At 42.3% G+C, this 6,796-nt stretch overlaps 1 pseudogene; it reads left to right on the top strand.

Annotated features, from left to right (window-relative positions):
• Positions 1-508: 508 nt before the first annotated feature.
• On the top strand, positions 509-1,276 carry LOC105548233 (annotated as a pseudogene).
• Positions 1,277-6,796: the final 5,520 nt, after the last annotated feature.

The following is a 6,796-nucleotide window of genomic DNA, read 5'->3' as shown; positions in this document are numbered from 1 at the left end:
GAAAGGAAGGGAAGGGTTTTGCTTTCAGCAGCTTCTGTGTTTCAATTTGTAGTTTCTACAAACGGTATTTTTAAAGACTCTAATAGGCTCACTCACCAATGGCCTGGCCCATGCTCCATGTTCTCTCCCAGCCAGGACACCTGGCTCCTTGGCCAAGGCAGTGAAAGAAGAGATCATGGGCTGGTCATTGACAATGGCTCCAGCATGTACAAAGCTGGCTTTGCTGGACACAACGTCCCCCAACCCATGTTCCCTCTCCATCATTGGGCACCCCTGACACGAGGGCATGATGATGGGCATGGACCAGAAGGACTCCTACATTGGTGGCTAGGCCCAGAGCAAGCATGAAAGCCTGACCCTGAAGCAACGCATTGAGCATAACATCATCACAAAATACAATGACATGGAGAAGATCTGGTTCCACATCTTCTAGCTGCACATCACCTCTGGGGAGCACCTGGTTCTGCTGACCAAGGCCTCCCTGAACCCCTAGGCCACTCATGAAAAGATGACCCAGATCATGTTGGAGACTTTCAACATCCCAGCCATGCAGGTGGCCATCCAGGTTGTGCTATTGCACTTGTCTGGCGGCACCACTGGCACAGTGATGAACTCTGGTGACAGGGTCACCAACATGGTGCCCCTCTACCAGAGCTGTGCCCTCTTGCATGCCATCCTGCATCTGACCTGGCTAACTGGTACCTGACTACCCCACAAATACCCTCGCAGAGCAAGGCTACAGCTTCACCTCCATAGCCGAGCAAGAAATCATGCACAACATCAAGGAGAAGCTATGCTATCTCTCCCTGGACTTCCAGAGAAGATGGCCACCACAACCTCTAGCTCCTCCCTGGAGAAGAACTAGGGGCTTCCAGACAGCCAGGTAATCACCACTGGCAATGAACAGTTTCAGTGTCTAGCCCTCCTTCCTGGGTGTGGAATCTTGTGGCATCCATGAGACCACATTCAACTTCATCATGAAGTGTAATGTGAACATCTGCAAGGACCTGTTTGCCAACACAGTGCTGTCTGGTGACACTATTATATATCTGAGCATCACTCACAGGATGCAGAAGGAGGTCGCTGCCCTGGCGCCGAGCACCATGAGGATCAAGATCACCACTCCCCTTGAGGGCAAGTACTTGGAATGGATTGGTAGCTTTATCCTGGCCTTGCTGTCCTCCCTCCAGCTGATATAGATCAGCAAGCAGGAGTGTGATGAGCTGGCCCCTCCATCATCCACTGCAAATGCTGTCCATTTAGAAATGGACTGTGAGCAGATGTATAGTATTTGCTGCATGAGTTAATTCAGAAGTATAAATTTGCTCCAGGCAAATGTATACACCACATGCTAACCTCACAAAATTGGAATAAGCCTTTGAAAAGAAATTGGTCCTTGAGGCTTGTATCCAATATTGGCACTGGATTATAGAATTTGTTGCTGATTTTGACCTTGTATTCAAGTTAATTGTTCCCTTGGTATTTGTTTAACACCCTGTACATATCTTTGATGTAAACCCTTAGTACATGTGGCTCAATCACTTCGTGGCTGAGGTGAAAACATGCTTTTGGAGGAGAAGTCTGTGGCTTGGTGTATCTGTGTGACCAGCAGTCTCTCAATCAGCACAGGTATTAATGTGCCAGAACAGAGTGCTTCAGGATTTCTCTAGAGGCTGACAAAATTTCTGAACCAGTTGTCCTTTCTGTCTTTCCGATCTGTGAGGGTTGGAGAAGTCCAAGCCTTAGGACCCAGTTTCCTTTCTTACCTGATGTTTTCCTGCCAGAACACTGTGGCTTGCCTTGAGTTAGAAGTGGTTTGCATTTGCACCTGTAAATGCATTCATCCTTTTAATTTATGCAAAGTTTTTGTACACAATTTTAGATTCTTTAAAAGATGAAAACAAATTTTTGTTTTCTACTGTTATGTGAGGACATTAGGCCCCAGAAACATGTCATTGTGTAAGGAAAAATAAAGTGCTGCAGTAAAAAAGATAAAACAAGATTAAAATAAATAGTTTAGTGGGCATACTTTTACATAAAAATTCTCTATATATCTATGAAGTCAGCCTGTCTTTTGATTCCCTCCGATGGACCAAGTACCTTAAGCAAGTATTCCTTTCTTGGCAGCTTGAATACAATTACATTTTGTAGGATAAATCCCTGTGAATTTTTTGTTACTAGGTAAGATTTGGAGAAATGGGGGCTAGCTGGTTAAAAACTCAAGTCCAAGGTACTCTTTCAATCATATTATAAAAAATATGTATTTTAAAAATTGAGATTCATGTAATTTTCTGACTTGATTGAACTAGAAACTCTCAGCAAGAGCTTGATTTCTAGCCCATTATCCAGACCAAATAGGTTTGGATGAGCTTCTGTTAAGTATGCAATTCTTAGGCTCTCTGAATTCTGCTCATCAACAGTAAAGACATGCTGCAGACGACAAACAGAGGAGCTTTTGGGTCCTCTAATTTCCACTGTCTGAGCCATCAGTGAGCAGGGGCACAGCATCCTAATAGAGACTGCCTGCACGTGCCCTTTCCCAGAATAGCTACTTGGCTACCCTCCTTTGGTTACTTCTCTGGGCTAGGAACATAAAAGGCTGGCAAATCTAGGATTATAAATATCACTGCATAGTATCAGCAGATCACATAGGGGTGATAAAAGTATTAAGCCCCTGGAAGGGGGACGAGTCTCAATTTTCCTACCTTTAAAATGGGAGTAATGCCATTTTAAAGGTGTGGTAAAAAAGAGAGGTGATATACACATGTATATACATAAAATGTCATGCAAAGTCCCTAGCATAGGGAACACAATAAAGTGCTTGTGGTAACCGGTGGTTGTTGGTGCTGTTTAATGAATGTAACTAGCACATATGGAAGGTCTGCTTCATATCCATGCTTTGCAAAGCTCTGAGATCACAGACATTAGGGCTCTTGTACAGGCAGAGCCCGCATGGACCCCCTACTTCCATCGATGCTCTTTCCAGAGCCCCTCACTATTTGCCAAGCTTGTTAGGCTTCCCTTGCATGCCATGTAGGCTAGAGTGCCACCTCTTCTTATCCAGATCACCAGGCCTGGTAGTCATGTAATTTCAGGCATGGAAGAAACCTTTACCAACAAAACAAAAAAGGAATTCTAACTTCTTTCTTTGCCAATTCCTGAACCTAGATGGTCACGAGAACTGAGATATATGCTTTTTTCCCCCCAATGCCTCAAAAGGCATGTACTACTTAGCTTAGGCCTACAGGTGATTTATTCTTTTTGAATATATTATTCAAAGTATCAGTGCTCAATCTGAACACATCTTAAAATTGTAGATATGCCTTTTTTATGAAAGGGTGTTAGAAAACTGCAGCTGTCTGGCATGCGCCAGTAGTTTAAGTGTGTATGTGTGTGTTTGTGTGTCATGTAAGTTATCCATGCTCTTTTAGAGAAAATGCCACTATGCAGAGTCTATTTAATTGTTAATCTTCTGGACTCTTTTGGGCATTCATATATGTGCATCTAAATTTAAAAATGTAGACATCCTGTAATAAAATAGGGCCATATTTAACATGCTAATTTTATTCCATTCAATAACATCATAATTCTCTTACATCTCTCTCTCATATATACATACGTGTGTGTGTATACACCCATTTATATCTTCATCCGAAATGACTATAAATACTGTAATTTGTTTAATCAATTTTCTATTATCAAACAGTTGTTTTAATTTTTTTCTCATAAATGTGACCCAGGCATTACTAGCCAATAAGTACAAATACAGTAATATTAGTTCTCCATATTTAATATCTCTAACGGCCCAACTCCCAACATTTTCAGAATTTTCCTCCTTCAATATTTCCAAGAATCCCCAAGTGCTTACATGTGTCCGTGGATCACTCCTGTTGCTTGCTTCTCTGGCCAGCTGAACCAAGGCAATGCATCCCGAAGCCTGACAGTTCCATAGGACGTGCTCTGGTCGGTCACTGTGCCCCTGTTGCTGTGCTACTGACCTCATCACCATGTTCTGAAAATCCACCATTCCAAACGTGTCCACTAATGCGTTTCAAAATTGGCAATCTCTTCTGCTATGATAAGCCCTATGAGGTGAAAAGGAAAAGATGTCTTCATTATGCTCAGCTAGGATCCCACAGTGAGCTTGCCTGCTGCCCAGTGTGTCCACTGTTGTTATATACTCTATAGTTCTCACTTAACTACTTTATTTGAGTGACCACCCACATCTCCCTAGTAGAGGGCAGAATAACCAGTTTGCTGGGACTTTTCTGGTTTTAGCACTGTAAGTCCCATGGCCCAGGAAACTCCTCAATCCTAGGCAAATCTGAATAGTTGGCCTCTCTAGTAGAGGGGTTAATTCAAGTGCTGGTATCAGCTAACACTTTGTATTTGGAACCATTGCTTCCTTCTATTGATGAGGTCCTGTTGCTAAGTGAGGGGCTTACTTTCTCCTTTCTGATGAAATTCACCTTAGGATTACCCCCATCTGGTTTACACCAGAGCCACATTCACCAGACATGCATGCCTATATCTCAACCTCAAAAAAAAAAAAAAAAAAAAGAGAAATGGTTTTAAGTACTTTATCCCCAAAAGGCTCTTCAGCTCTTCAATTAGCCTTGTGTTTAGCCTCTTAAACTGGATGCAGGTGCATTTAAGGTGGGAGAGGTGTTGCCTGACCCCACTCAGCAGAAACTCTGGAATCCCATTGTTTTTACTTTCACATGAACAAGGCCAGATGAATATCTTTGCACTTAGACCTCTATGCATGAGCTTGATTGTTTCTTCAGGATAACTTTCCCCAAATGTAATTGCTTTTTGGGATTTGATACATATTGCAGTTTCCCTCCGGTAGGTCTATTCCAATTTACTCTTTTGAATTTATTTTTTAAACCATGCAAATCTATGTTCAGAATGAAAAAGCTCTGACCAGTTTCTAGGAGAACAGAGCACATTCTATCCCAGAAAGTCCTTGCCAGAGGGGAAAGGGAGAGGACATGAGAGAAGGGCTGGGGAAGAACAGTTCCAGGGTTGCCTCAAAGGACATGAGCTTTAATAAGCCCCTTATACTGAGGGCTTTGTGGTTATTATAGAGCACTTTCTCCGAGAATATCTATGCAGTCCCTCTGGGCACAACGTTTCTTCTTTCATTCAGGTCAAAATTTCTGCAGGCTGCTACACCCCAGCCAGGGAATCTGCACTTGGAAGGAAAACAGAGGCTGGGAAAATTCCACCCTGACTTGCCCTCTTTTCTTGTTTGATTCATATGAAACTGTGGCTACTGGCCTCCAGGAAACAAAAATGATAAGAAACCCAAACCCAGGTCATCATTAGCAAAATGAAGCAGTTTTCCAGTTAGTTGGAGGGCAGCCCAACGTGGGGTGGAGGATTCTGTCTTAGAGAAAGTTCCTAAAACAGTGTATGATACTTATCAGGGTAACTGACAGTGCTTTGTGCATCATGCAACCCTCGATTACCAGGTCTCCTGGCTTCATGGGTCTAGCTCCCTAGTGAAAAAATGGCTATCTCCTAGAATCAGGCAGAGAAGGTGAAACCTGGGAGTATGGAGTTTATCAAGTTATATTCAATATACGACCGGCACAGCTAACATTTTCTTGGTATATGAGTGTATCAAGGTTATATTCAACACATACTCTAGGATGAAACACATGGGGAGATGTATACAAAGGGCATGTCTAGCTCCATACAGTTTCAAATCCAAGTAAAGAAAATGTAAGGGATTTGGAAGAAAGAGAATGTCCTGTTTGTATGAATACTTTGTAACTCTTGCAAGATATTGGAAATGATCTCCTCTTCACTGAGTAGTATGGGAACCAAATCACTGTTACCATTAAATCTGATTTGAATGCCAAGTGCACTAAATAGATTCCCATTTACATAATTAACTTGAAAAATGATAAGAAATAAGACCCAGTTCCCTCATCACTCCTGCAGAGTCCTGGGTAGGTAGGTGGTCTTGATCTTAGTCCTAGCTGACCAAGGTTTTCCAACCAAGAGCAGGCTTCCAGGATGCTCCCACTGGCTCATCCAAGGCATTCTCCTGAGCTGCCTGGACTTGAGTGAGGAACAAGGAGCAAGAAATCACTGCATTGGAGATCATGGCTAAGATAATGCTCTTATTTGGGTACTTAACTCTCCTATGTCTCATAGGGGGAAGTAATCCAGCAGGACATACCAGAAACTTGGTTTCTGGTCTGCGTAAATCTCACCATAAACAAGTTGCTTCTCCTCTCTGGGAATCAGTTTCCTGGCCTTTAAAATTCGGAGTTTGAACTATGTTGTCTCCTAAGATCTTTTCACTGCTACTATCATCAACAAAACAGCTCCCATCAAATAAATTATCTATATCTCTTTTGAGTTTTAGAAAAGTTCAATTTAAAATCATCATTTGAATTTCTGCAGGCGCTGTGTGAAAAGTCACATGCTAAAGGGCAATTCTTTGCCCTTGATTGTTTCACTACTGTTGCCCTGGTTGGTCTTGGGTAGTGGGAGGCTTCTAAGTGCCCTGGACATGGACAAAACCATCCCTTGTCATCAAAATGGCAAAAGAAAGTACAGTTTTGATCTTTTTGTGCCATTCTTGGGGTTTCATTGGCTTCTTGGAAGGCAAATAAATTACCTTTTACCACCTTCACTATCCCTTCGTATTTTATACTTTTCTGAAGTTCTGTTATGCTTTCATCTAGAGTCCAGATTCTAGATGGACTGTACTTACTCCAGCCTTTCTCCAAGCTCCGACTAAAGAACATCTGAAATAAACACTTCTACATTTACTGTA

The sequence above is a fragment of the Mandrillus leucophaeus genome, unplaced genomic scaffold (assembly GCF_000951045.1).
Source record: "Mandrillus leucophaeus isolate KB7577 unplaced genomic scaffold, Mleu.le_1.0 Scaffold403, whole genome shotgun sequence".
Classification (NCBI taxonomy): Eukaryota; Metazoa; Chordata; class Mammalia; order Primates; family Cercopithecidae; genus Mandrillus; species Mandrillus leucophaeus.
The sequence above is the reverse complement of the archived record's forward strand: the minus strand, read 5'-3'. Positions and strand labels throughout refer to the sequence as shown.